We start from the raw sequence: 13,299 nt of genomic DNA, 5'->3' as shown, positions 1-13,299 counted from the left end.
AAGTTTCCTTTAATTTACGTCTATGGTCACAATCTTTTTTGTTTAACAGATTACCGGTTTCGGTCTTTAATGACCATCATCAGATCTGTTTCATAAAAACACTAGGACTTTGCTTTTATGAAACAGATCTGATGATGATCATTAAAGACCGAAACCGGTAATCTGTTAAACAAAAAAGATTGTGACCATAGACGTAAATTAAAGGAAACTTATTACGTATACGGGTCCCTGTGGTTTTTCGCGACGATGTCGCAGCTTGTGGAACAAAGAATAACTTATGGTGTCTCATTCCGCTGTAGATTCTTTCAGACTGGTTAGTGATTCATTGGCGCCAGTGATTATCACTGACATTCCGTTAGTGAACTAAAATAAGAGTTAGCGTTATGGCTAACTGGGTAACATTATTATTATTTATACACTTTAACGAAACGGATATTAAACAGCGTTATCCCGAAAGCGGAAATATATTAAGTTTGGAGGTCAACAACGTTTTGGAAGTTGGATTTAGATGGTGCCCATTTTTGTAACATGCAGGTTTTGCTTGGGAATTAAGTAGGCATACATTTAACTAATGGTTTATTTCTAACTTTATTTCAGTTGGCCTTGTTTTAAATAGGCATAATATTTTCTAACTGCAATATTTCTTCAATTTCTTTGTGTTTCTAACATATAGTATGAACTAGAATGTTTCAAGAGCTATCTACCAACTGCTTAGCGCCCAAATTCCGCTATGTATGACAATGTAAGTAAATATGTGACGTATGTATATTTTCGTAATCCAGTTCCTTTGTTACTTTGTGCGTATTTCAGTAGCTGTAGCCTATGTGTGATAATTCGCAGTATTAACATAGCCTATACAAAAGAAGACTTTTTTCTAATTTTGTGTCGTCATAAGTCACAAAAAGGTATGCTACAGGTATACTGTACGCATAACGAGAGCAAAATATGGTCCATAGGGCGTCTCTGTTCTAGATGTATGTACCATTCACCAAGAAAAATGAAAAAAATTCAGACTTTTGTCTTGTCCTTATTAAGGTAATTGGCGAAAGAGCCGTAGCTCGAACGAAGAATGACAAACGAAGGACCTATGTTTTTCGAAAGAAAAATGCTAGCATTCTCCTTTAGTGGTTTGGAGCAACGAACAACCTGCGGTTGATGGCCGGGTGGAGATTTATATCCCACTCTGTCAGAGTACGAGCTCACCACTTTAACCGTTAAGACACCTTGTTAGTTTCATTTTCGACAGAGTGTCACTCGTATGTGCCTAAGAGGCAAATAGTTTCGAGCGGAAAATATGTTTTTGAATTCAACAGCAAACCAGTGTCCGCACGTCAACCTTGTGGTACTCTTCCAAAACATAAGGTAATCTTGCTTTCATCCAGATCGCGACTGCGCAATCGTCTGTGAAACTAGAAACTCATAATCACAATTGGCACGATGCTCCTTCCTTGAGAGTATTCAAACTCAACCGACAAAATGTCTGAGGTTGTTCAGCGATATTTTCTCAGTATTTTGGTATACGTGATCCGTGGTCTCCGCTGGCTAGTTGCAGACTAATAATTCAATTATGGTTTATCCGGTACCCCCCCCCCCCCCCAGATATCTTTGTTTTCATGAATATACTTGCATAACGGCGAAAATGCCTGTACTGTATAATCACCAAAACGTACAACACAAAATACAGAACAATGCAGGACTCCTCAGACGAAACATAATACCCTCTAACCACAGTGTTTTCCATCTGTTTTTTTTTATGTACAGTGTAGAATGTAGAACTGTTCACTCAAATGTGTTTTCATAAGCAAACTTATCCATACTGTTATACATAGCCTACAGCGTACAAGTAACACAGACGGAAAATCAAATCCGCGACAGAACCGAGCAGTAGCGAATGCAAGCTTCAGGGCAGAGTGTAAAGTGGACATTGATGTTGTCATCGACAGCAAGCATCGAGAGTGAATGAAAAGCGCTCATGTGTCTAAACTTCCAGTGTTATGCAGACAATTCACACAGCCGGCCGGAGTGGCCGAGCGGTTCTAGGCGCTACAGTCTGGAACCGCGCGACCGCTACGGTCGCAGGTTCGAATCCTGCCTCGGGCATGGATGTGTGTGTGATGTCGTTAGGTTAGTTAGGTTTATGTAGTTCTACGTTCTAGGGGACTGATGACCTTAGAAGTTAAGTCCCATAGTGCTCAGAGCCATTTGAATCATTTGAACAAGTCACACAAATATAAATGTAGGAAATTGAACGAAATGCAATTACAGTTGAACCCGTCTCGTCCGCGCTCGGATGGTCTGCCGCTCCGGTAGATTCGACCGCGCTCGAGCCTAACTTGTCCCGACTCATGGCTCTGCCACACTATCCATTGTGCCATTGTTGTTTGCTTCATTTTTTGTTACAGGTAATTGTTGTTATCGCTTGTCCGTTTTAGTGCTCCGTTATCTCTCGTATTGTTACACTATGAAGTTCTTAGTGCTTACTGTTCGGTGGTTTTACGGTACTGTTTTTCTGTGATCGGTACATCTGTATGTATTTGTTTTACATTGTACGTATTGTACGTTGTGCGAATTTTTTCACCATGTCCAGAGTAAAAGATAAACACTTTACTCTTTCATTAAATGAAAAGTTAACAGAGCTACGGAGATTGGACAACGGGGACTCACTCAAAAAGTATTGCAAAGGAACTCAATGTAGGCGGCGTTAATACACTAGAAGATTGGAGAAGAAATCGGAAAGACATTGAGTCATGTACAGTGAAGACAGAGGGTGAAAACGCTCTTAAGAATTGCAAAACATTGAAAAAACTTAACCTGAACTACTTGACAGCTCATTGTGGACGTGGTTCCATCAAGAAAAAAGGAAAGGAACCCCGAATCTGAGCCCACGATTAATGAAAAAACAATAGCTTTTCACAAGAGACTACAACCCGGAAGAGTGTTTCTGCAGCTAGTGAAGGCTGGATTCATCGCCACAAAAACCGTCATGGCATTCGATTTGTTTAAATTTCTAACGAAAAACTATCTGCTGGTGCCCAGGCGACTAAAGAGTTTTCTGTGAAGTTCCACGAAATTGTCGAAGAAAATGAACTGTTACTTTGTAAAGTCTATAAAATACACGAGACAGGCCTAAACTGTACAATGCTACCAAACAAAACGATCGCTTCATCAAATGAAACCATGGCAGTAACGAAACTTAAAAAAAGACAGGCTAACTTTTGTTCCTTGCAGCAACGCTGATAGTACACACCAGCTTCCTTTGTTCGTTACTGGCAAATTGAAGAGTCCTAGGAAATTCAAAGCCCTACCAGCTTATGTTCTAAACTGGTTTATTACCGCAATCAAAAATCTGCTTGGATGGACTGCACTCTTTTCGAATCTTGGTTTTTCGACGAGTTCGTCCAAAACTGTTGAAAATCTGTTCGTGCTGTTGTATAGCGCACCGCCACAACCATCTGATGAGGATTTAGTGTAAGGGCACATAACAGTTCTCTCCCATACACTAAATGTCACATCACTTGCCCAACCAAGTGAACAGGGAGTCACAGAATGGTTAAAGAGGTGGTATCGCAGAAAGTGCATCAGCTCAGTTTTAGAAAAGCCCCAAGAAGATTATAACGTACTTGAAGCTATGAAATCCCTTAACGTCAAAGATGCTATCTGTACGATTGGTGAGTCATAGAAGGTACTAAAACGTGATACACCGCGAAAATCTTGGTGTAAGCTTTGGTAGTGACCAGATCGAAATCGAGAAAATGGACGACACGCAGGCAATCATTAGTCTACAAAGTGTACTACCGAATGTACATGACGGTTTGGGGGGATAAAATGGTGAAGAAACTCTGAAACAGGACACTGACGGTGATGACGACGAACGCCCTACCCGTATTTCACACACCGACACAAAGAATGGCTTTGATATTACCCTCTGGTACATCGAACAGGACTCAACCGCAACACCTATGGACATATCGTGGGTGAAAATATGGAGGAACACTGCAGCTAAGTTTATAACTTCATTTGCTACACAAAAATCTGTAACTGACTCTCTCCCTAAGTACACTACTGGCCATTAAAATTGCTACACCACGAAGATGACGTGCTACAGACGCGAAATTTAACCGACAGGAAGAAGATGCTGTGATATGCAAATGATTAGCTTTTCAGAGCATTCACACAAGGTTGGCGCCGGTGGCGACACCTACAACGGTCTCTCATCACTAACAGTCGAGATGACAGGCATCTTATCCGCTTGGCTGTAACGGATCGTGCAGCCACGTCTGAATCCCTGATGGGGACGTTTGCAAGACAACAACCATCTGCACGAACAGTTCGACGACGTTTCCATCAGCATGGACTATCAGCTCAGAGACCATGGCTGCGGTTATTCTTGACGCTGTATAACAGACAGCAGCGCCTGCGATGGTGTACTCAACGACGAACCTGGGTGCACGAAGGGCAAAACGTCATTTTTTCGGGTGAATCTAGGTTCTGTTTACGGCATCATGATGGTCGCATCCGTGTTTGGCGTCATCGCGGTGAACGCACATTGGAAGCGTGTATTCGTCATCACCATACTGGCGTATCACCCGGCGTGATGGTATAGGGTGCCATTGGTTACACGTCTTGGTCACCTCTTGTTCGCATTGACGGCACTTTGAACAGTGGACGTTACATTTCAGATGTGTTACGACCCGTGGCTCTACCCTTCATTCGATCCCTGTGAAACTCTACATTTCAGCAGGGTAATGCACGGCCGCATGTTGCAGGTCCTGTACGGGTCTTTCTGGATACAGAAAATGTTCGACTGATGTCCTGGCCAGCACATTCTCCAGATCTCTCACCAACTGAAAACGTCTGGTCAATGGTGGCCGAGCAACTGGCTCGTCACAATACGCTAGTCACTACTCTTGGTGAACTGTGGTATCGTGTTGAAGCTGCATGGGCAGCTGTACCTGTACACGCCACACAAACTCTGTTTGACTCAATGCCCAGGCGTATCAAGACCGTTATTACGGCCAGAGGTGGTTGTGCGGAGTACTGATTTCTCAAGATCTATGCACCCAAATTGCGTGAAACTGTAATCACATGTCAGTTGTAGTACAATATATTTATCCAATGAATACTCGTTTATCATCTGCATTTCTTCTTGATGTAGCAATTTTAATGGCCAGAAGTGTAATTTTTTGCTAGCGTATAGGCTACCTTCAATTTCTGCAGTACTGTTCATACATACTTTTTTGTGTTACAGGGGTTCTACTATATCTCGTGACGAGTCGCCGGAGACCACAAGTTCCATACACCATATACTCAGAAAATACCGGTGAACCGTGCATGCTGGCCTGTGCTGTGGCGGCGTCAGGCAGCTTCCGCGTTCACACAGGCTGCACGCGAGGCAATCTGCGGGGACGGCGGGGCAGCGGCCGGCGCTAACGGCGCGTGAGGGCCCGCCTCGAGAGCTGTGCACACAGACGACGCTCAACTGTCGCGCCCCCTTATCCCTCCCACTCCGGCACGCCACCAATTGCCATCAGATGCTCCACATAATCAACTAAGCGCCCGTGACTTTCTTCGTAACGCTCAGGAAAATAAGTGATATTACCACCTTCTTGCCGTTTACGGGCGTCCCATCGCTAGACTGACCGCGACTGGTGTGTCTTACATATTTCCTCCCACAAATCTTACGCCTAAACAGAAAGAACTGTTTTAACGCCCTTCTGTACGTAGACCATCAAATAATCCAAGGAAAAGAAGACAATCTTCAAAGGGCTGTCTAAGATCTTAATTTTGTCGACTTCTAAATGTAACATGAATGTTGTTGTTGTTGTTGCTGTTGTCTTCAGTCCAGAGACTCGTTTGATGCAGCTCTCCATGCTACTCTATCCTGTGCAAGCTTCCTCATCTCCCAGTACCTACTGCAGCCTACATCCTTCTGAATCTGTTTAGCGTATTCATCTCTTGGTCTCCCTCTACGATTTTTACCCTCCACGCTGCCCTCCAATGCTAAAATGGTGATCCCTTGATGCCTCAGAATATTCCCTACCAACCGATCCCTTCTTCTAGTCAAGCTGTGCCACAAATTTCTCTTCTCTCAAATTCTATTCAATACCTCCTCATTAGTTATGTGATCTACCCATCTAATCTTCAGCATTCTTCTGTAGCACCACGTTTCGAAAGCTTCTATTCTCTTCTTGTCTAAACTATTTATCGTCCATGTTTCACTTGCATACTTCCATGGCTACACTCCATACAAATACTTTCAGAAATGACTTCCTGACACTTAAATCTATACTCGATGTTAACAAATTTCTCTTCTACAGAAACGGTTTCCTTGCCATTGCCAGTCTACATTTTATATCCTCTCTACTTCGACCATCACCAGTTATTTTGCTCCCTAAATAGCAGAACTCCTTTATTACTTTAAGTGTCTCATTTCCTAATCTAATTCCCTCGGCATCACCCGACTTAATTCGACTACATTCCATTATCCTCGTTTTGCTTTTGTTGATGTTCATCTTGTATCCTCCTTTCAAGACACTATCCGTTCCGTTCAACTGCGCTTCCAAGTCCTTTGCTGTCTCTGACAATTACAATACCATCGGCGAACCTCAAAGTTTTTATTTCTTCTCCATGGATTTTAATACCCACTCCGAATTTTTCTTTTGTTTCCTTTATTGTTTCCTCAATATACAGATTGAATAACGATGGGGAGAGGCTACAATCCTGTCTCACTCCCTTCTGAACCACTGCTTCCCTTTCATGCCCCTCGACTCTTATAACTGCCATCTGGTTTCTGTACCAATTGTAAATAGCCTTTCGCTCCCTGTATTTTACCCCTGCCACCTTCAGAATATGAAAGAGAGTATTCCAGTCAACATTGTCAAAAGCTTTCTCTGAGTCTACAAATGCTAGGAACGTAGGTTTGCCTTTCCTTAATCTTTCTTCTAAGATAAGTCGTAAGGTCAGTGTCGCCTCACGTGTTCCAATATTTCTACGGAATCAATAACATTAATATCTCCACTAATAAAACAAAAGTTATGGCATTCGAGGGAAAATCAACTATCAGATCTAAAACTGTAATAAATAATGTAATACTGGAACATGTGACTCACTTTCAGTATCTCGGCTGTGACAAAGGTCGAAATTTCGACAGTGAAACTGATAAGAGGATCCTAATATTTAACGCAATTTGTGGGACAACTAGAGAAACGCTACAAAAAGGGCAAGAAAGAAACAAAGTTGTGGCAGTACCTCCAACGCTCTGAAACCAGGGTTCCCGCATAAAAGGCTTTGAGAGGGATCCACGCTACGGAAATGACATTTTTCCGTAGTGTTAAAGGCTGCACCAGAGATCAGATCAGAAATGAAGACATACGGACTGAATTACAAGCTGATTCAATGCGCAAAAAGACATATCTAAATAGAATCAGTCGGTGTGAACACCATAAACAGAATGCCTGAAAGTAAACTTCCAAAACTAATACTTGATTACAAACCACGAGGGACAGGACAGGACAGAGAGGAAGACTACGAAAGAGATGACTAGAACTTGTCAACCGGATGAGAAGGGGGGGGGGGGCGGAGGGGAGGGGGGACGAAGAGAAGGACTAGGAGGAAGAGGAGGAAAAGAACTCTGACAACATGTGGGAACTATCTAAAAATGGCTCTGAGCACTATGGGACTTAACTTCTGAGGTCATCGGTCCCCTAGAACGTAGAACTACATAAACCTAACTAACCTAACGACATCACACACACATCCATGCCCGAGGCAGGATTCGAACCTGCGACAGTAGCGGTCCCTCGGTTCCAGACTGTAGCGCCAAGAACCGCTCGGCCACTCCAGCCGGCTATATTAGTTTTCATAAAGTACTAAGTGAGAAGTATATCACTGAAATGAGGCATCATACGTTGTTCAATTACGATATGTCTAAATATGTTGTTTATATAGTAAATTTGGATATATACATTTGTTTATATAACTCACTTGAAGCTATTAGTTGTGAATGCTGGTAGCTTTAAATCTACTGTACATTCTACAACTTGTTATATGCACATAACAAAAGCTTATTATAAATCAGTCTTAATACAACCTGCTAGCTACGTGACATTCACCAATGGTATTGGAGCACTGACAAGTTTAGCTATGTTTCGTAGGTTTAATCCAAGACGGTGACTTTTATTTCGACTGGTTTTTAGCAGTTCAAATCTTTTGTCAGGGACCTGTAGTCCCTGAATTAAATCGAAAAGGATCCCGGCTCTGACCAAATGTTCCCAGCTGCGATTATCTGCGCCACACTACCAGCTCGCCAGTTATTTGGCTGAACAGCCTCTGGAGTTACACAACTGGTCATTGCTCGAACAGTCCGCTCTATACATTTAGGGATACAGAATCAAAAGTACTAAAAAAAAACACCAGTGTAATTTCGCAGAAAAATTATTGTGGGGCAGCTAATAAACTTTTACCGGATAATCTTGTCATAATATGTAGCGTAATTCGTCTCTCGCGCCAAGAACGTGTGCATCTCGACAGTGGTTCGCCACTGAAGCTCTGAGGACGAAACGAAGGAACGTTTCGGAGTAGTATCTCATTTTTAATGGTTTCCCACATTTTCTTTGTTGCATCCCTTGCGTTATCTCCTACATTATTTCTATAATATATTTTACTCCCCGCCTTATCTTCATGTTACGCTTCGTCGTTTTGTAATTGTGACTCGAATCGATGACTCATTATTTGTACGCCCTGTAGCTCTGTCTTCTTATGCCTACCCCGTCAGTCCAAAAAGTTTTCAGAGTGGATTAATAAAAAATCGAAAGAAGTTAAGGTGGTGGTTATGCTCTTAACACAGGACGCAGACAACGTTCATACAACCATGTCAAACAGTAAGAAAAGTCCTTCTTTGGGATGTTGTTCATATGCGTGTCACATTGGCCTGATTGCCTGTTTGTCGTCAACACGTTGACCCTTCATATAAATTTATGCACTTCGTCTATTCATGCTGATAATGTTTAGACCCAACAATTTCAAAACCAATCATCCATCATAATGGTTACACAAAGTCTTGTCCCCCATTTAAGAATTTTTTCCCATAAAAGAAATTCTGCATTTTGCACTTCCAGCAAGTCGCAACAGGTGTCCACGTGTCGCCGTTTTCGTTCAGGAGTCAAGGTGTGTGTGTGTGTGTGTGTGTGTGTGTGTGTGTGTGTGTGTGTGTGTGTGTGTGTGTGTGTCCATTGCTTAACACTGCTCACAACGACTGGTCAAGTGCACGTCTGCTGCTTACAGCTGTTAGTTCAAGCTGCCACAGTAGTTACTGCTCTGACGACGATTATACGCCAGGAATGAAAACACGCTTGGAACTTTTTAGACGGATCACTTTTCTACCCTCCACAAAGATGCAGTTCTCATCTCTTTTAATACATTTCATTATTTATGGTCATATTTTGATATTTCATTTTCATTGGCATGTGAAGCGGGCATTTGAACCTTCTGACCATGTTGGTTTCATTTCCTAAATAAAGAACGTAGATGACACTCAAAATAAATAGTTGTTCAGTTGTAAGACACTGTTTGCTCCAAAGCCCCCTATGGACCAAACAGCCTGAGGAGAAAGGTTTTCTTGAATCGCGCGACGTTGGCGCTTTTCCAGCACTGAGTATTTTTTTGAATTACTTCTGTTCAGTGTAGATGGCGGTGGATTCCTTGAAGAACGTTGTATAAGTAGTTTTTTTTTCTGGATGAAAACGAAGGAAGGGAGATGGTTACACCTGAGGCAAGCGCATATTAGACTCTTCTACATGAGTGCCACTAGGGCCCAGGAGAGACTGCAGAGAGATGCGATATTTAAGTCAGGGCACTGGTATACATTCTGTTGACCAAGGACTGAAATGAACCTATATCCCGTTCTAGGACAAATTACGGCGATGATAATTTCTCCTGACGCCAGAATTCGAGGAGACTACCTCTGGGGCGTTAGACAACACTCTAGCTATAGTAGCGCGTTGTTTTGCCCCTCTCCATTAAACGCAAGAACTACAACCCGTTTCAGAGACATAGGGTAGGAGTATTTACACTCATACCTTTGCAACGACGAAATTAAACGAAAAGCAATCACTCTGCTGACAAAACTTCATGAAAAATATTTTAACTGCGCTGTTTAGACAACCTGATTGCCTTTGATAAAGTAGACACTAAATGACTTTTTCACAATCCCGTACAATGATAACTAGTTGGTAACAATGCGAAAACTTAAAGTTCATCTATGATACTGATGGAAATATGACCGATCATCATTTTCACGGCGTCAGTCTGCCGCCAGGTGGGTACACTAAGCTACTGTTGGTTCCCAGAAACGCTTCGTCAGCCATGAGGACAATATTTCACAGGTCAGAAACCCGTTAACGCCGACGTCTATTTGAAGCCGTCAACACCCTTGTGATGCCAGAGACCAGTGTCGCGGAAATGCGCCCGTTACAGCATCTTGACAGACGAATGTGCAGAGGGGTATTTGCGTAGCTGGTCGTAAACACGAATGAAACGGACACTGGGAGCAGCAGCAGATTCAGGTATAACTAAAACTGAAAACGGAAAGTGCCAAGTGCGGTTGCATTACGATAGTGATCAGCGAACATGTTTGCAAAGCCCCTGTAATTACCAATCAGATACCGCCAGTTTTTTACTGTGACGCAATGGCACTTTGAGACTGTTCTGATTAATTTTCTTCATTTCGGATAATTGCCATTCTTACTGTCACACGACAGTTAATGTAGCGTGGAAAGACATCTCGTTGACATCAAATCAAAAGAAATTAAAAATAGCTCACTCTGAGAAGGATGCAGGAAGGACTTGGCCATGGACGTGTTGAAGGAAACATCCCACTATCTAGAGAAACAGTTACAAACCTGTTTCAGAATTGTCAGTAGGATTCAGTAACCAATACTCCCAAACAAGAAGAAAAAACTGAAGATTATCATTTTTTCGTCCCGCCAAAGTCAGTGACAGTCGTGAGAAATGACAATTTGGATTTGAAAAGAATACGGAAGGATTCATCCAGGCACTCGGATAGAGTGATTTATGGAAACCACGGAAACCTTAATCTGGACTGATGGCTGAAACGTACAGCTCTCAAATGAGAGTCCAGAGACACCAAGGCGCCATCTCGTTCGGTCCTTTCAAGTGGAAGTTCCAAGTCTTCAGCACTTCTTTGTCCAGCCAGTAACGCTACTCCGAGATAGAGGTCACTAAGCGCCAGATGTTAAGTACATCACACATCTTTGCTTCTCCTATGTAACTGCCAAAAAGGTAGAAGCTCTACGTATGACATATTAATGCACTAATCTCTGCATTGTGCCAATCTACGCAACAAGTGTACACTGGAAACCACGCAAAGGTGATGAGATAACAGATATGATAATACTGCACTTCGAGCAAAAACCTCATGTCAGTTCACTACTTTGACAATGATACAGATTTCATGCATGTTCCTCATAATTCTGTGTTCATGACGTACAGAACTTCGTTGCATTATGTTGTGCCTTGATTCTGAACCGATAATCGGGGTATGTTAGCGAACACATCAGAAATTCTCAAGAAAGGATAGATAGCTCGTTTCACTTGTGTGTATGGAAGCAACCCAGAACGGAAGGAAACGCCTTACATGGGCGTGTAACCTGGGACGCCCTCTTTACCATTCTAACTCACTCTACCTCAAAACGAAGGTCAAGTTCTGCGCTACTCATCGGGGCTCCAGAGACCACTAACGGCAAGCGATTCTCCCCCAAACCGAAAATGGGTAGTTTGCTTTATAAATGTTGACAAGGATCCCAACAAGCATAAGTAAATCACATCGCAGAATTTCGCTCATTGTCCGTCACTATCTTTTAGTTTATATTTTATTTCTGACTCGCTTTAACATTAAAAATTAAGAGACTTTGCGGTAAAAAATATGACTAAGATTATACTATCATTTGCGCAGTTCTGTATCTACATATATACTCTCCAAACCACTGAAGTGTATGGCAGAGGATATACCTCACTCTACCAATTGTTAGAGCTTTCTCTTGTCCATTCACGGACAACGATCCCTACGGGAGCGATACGTTGGGGTTTGTAGCATATTCCCAGATGCATCACTTGATGTTGATTCTAGAGACTTTCTTAGTAGGCCTTCACACAATGATATGCGTGTAGCTCCAAGCATCTGTCAATTTAGTTCTTTCAGCGTTTTCGTAACAATCTGCTATGGGTCAAACAAAACTACGACAATTCGTGCTGCTCTTCTTTATATCCGTTCAATATCCTCCTATAGTCCTATTTGGTAATGGTCCCACACACTATAACAATGTTCTAGGATGGGTCGCACGAGTGATTTGTAAGCAATGTCTTTTGTAGACTGATTGCATTTTCCTGATGTTCTACCAATGAATCGCAGGCTACCACCTGCTTTACCTATGACTGAGACTAGTCGTCGTTGCGTTTCATAGCCCTAGAAACTGCTATACCCATGTATTTTTATGAGTTGACCCATTACAACTGTGACTCATTGATGTTATAGTCATAAAATACCAAGTTTTTTTCGTTTTGTGAAGTGTACAATTTCACATTTCTTAACATTTAAGGCAAGTTCAACCACTTTGAAACCTTACAAAATCTGACTGCATATTTGCACAGCTTCGTTCAGACAGTACTTCATGAACGATAACTGTATCGTCTGCAAAGTCTGTTGTTGCTGTTAATATTGTCTGCAAGGTCATTAATATACAACATGAACAGCAAGGGTCCCAACACACTTTCCTGGGGCACACCCAAAGTTACTTCTACAAATTCTATATATACTTCTATCTCTTTTACATCTGTCTAAAACTAAGACAGCCGCTCTTTATCAATGACTAAAATTTATAACAAAACTGTAATAAAATTTAACGCAGGAAAAAGACTGTAGTATCTACAAGAAGAAATGTTATGTTGGTAAGAATTAATTACTTCAAAATTCGAATGGGGTTTACTTAAAGAAGGATTTAGTTTAAAAATGGCGTGGCTCACGCTTATAAGGATAATTAATAACAGCAGCTAATTATTACGTCAATTCGTTACAAGTATTTGAGTCTCATCAGAATGGTCATCATAATGGGAAAATTGATGAGAATGGTCAATGCTTGACAACACTAAGCAGACTCAAATGGACGTTGGTGCCAATAGTTATGCAGAGATCATGTTGTACAAATCCGACTTCGTGGAAAGCCAACAATAACAACAAATACAGTATACCGTAACGTAACTTTTTCTCCTGGTAGCTCTCAAGGA

General features: G+C 41.9%; 1 protein-coding gene across 1 annotated transcript in view; it reads right to left on the bottom strand.

Moving 5' to 3' along the window:
* Positions 1-13,299, bottom strand: part of LOC124609569 — a 409,000-nt gene that overhangs the window by 98,968 nt on the left and 296,733 nt on the right. The gene's annotated exons all lie outside the window — the stretch shown is intronic.

The sequence above is a fragment of the Schistocerca americana genome, chromosome 1 (assembly GCF_021461395.2).
Source record: "Schistocerca americana isolate TAMUIC-IGC-003095 chromosome 1, iqSchAmer2.1, whole genome shotgun sequence".
Classification (NCBI taxonomy): domain Eukaryota; kingdom Metazoa; phylum Arthropoda; class Insecta; order Orthoptera; family Acrididae; genus Schistocerca; species Schistocerca americana.
Note: the sequence above shows the minus strand (reverse complement) of the source record. Positions and strands in the feature narration are given on the sequence as shown.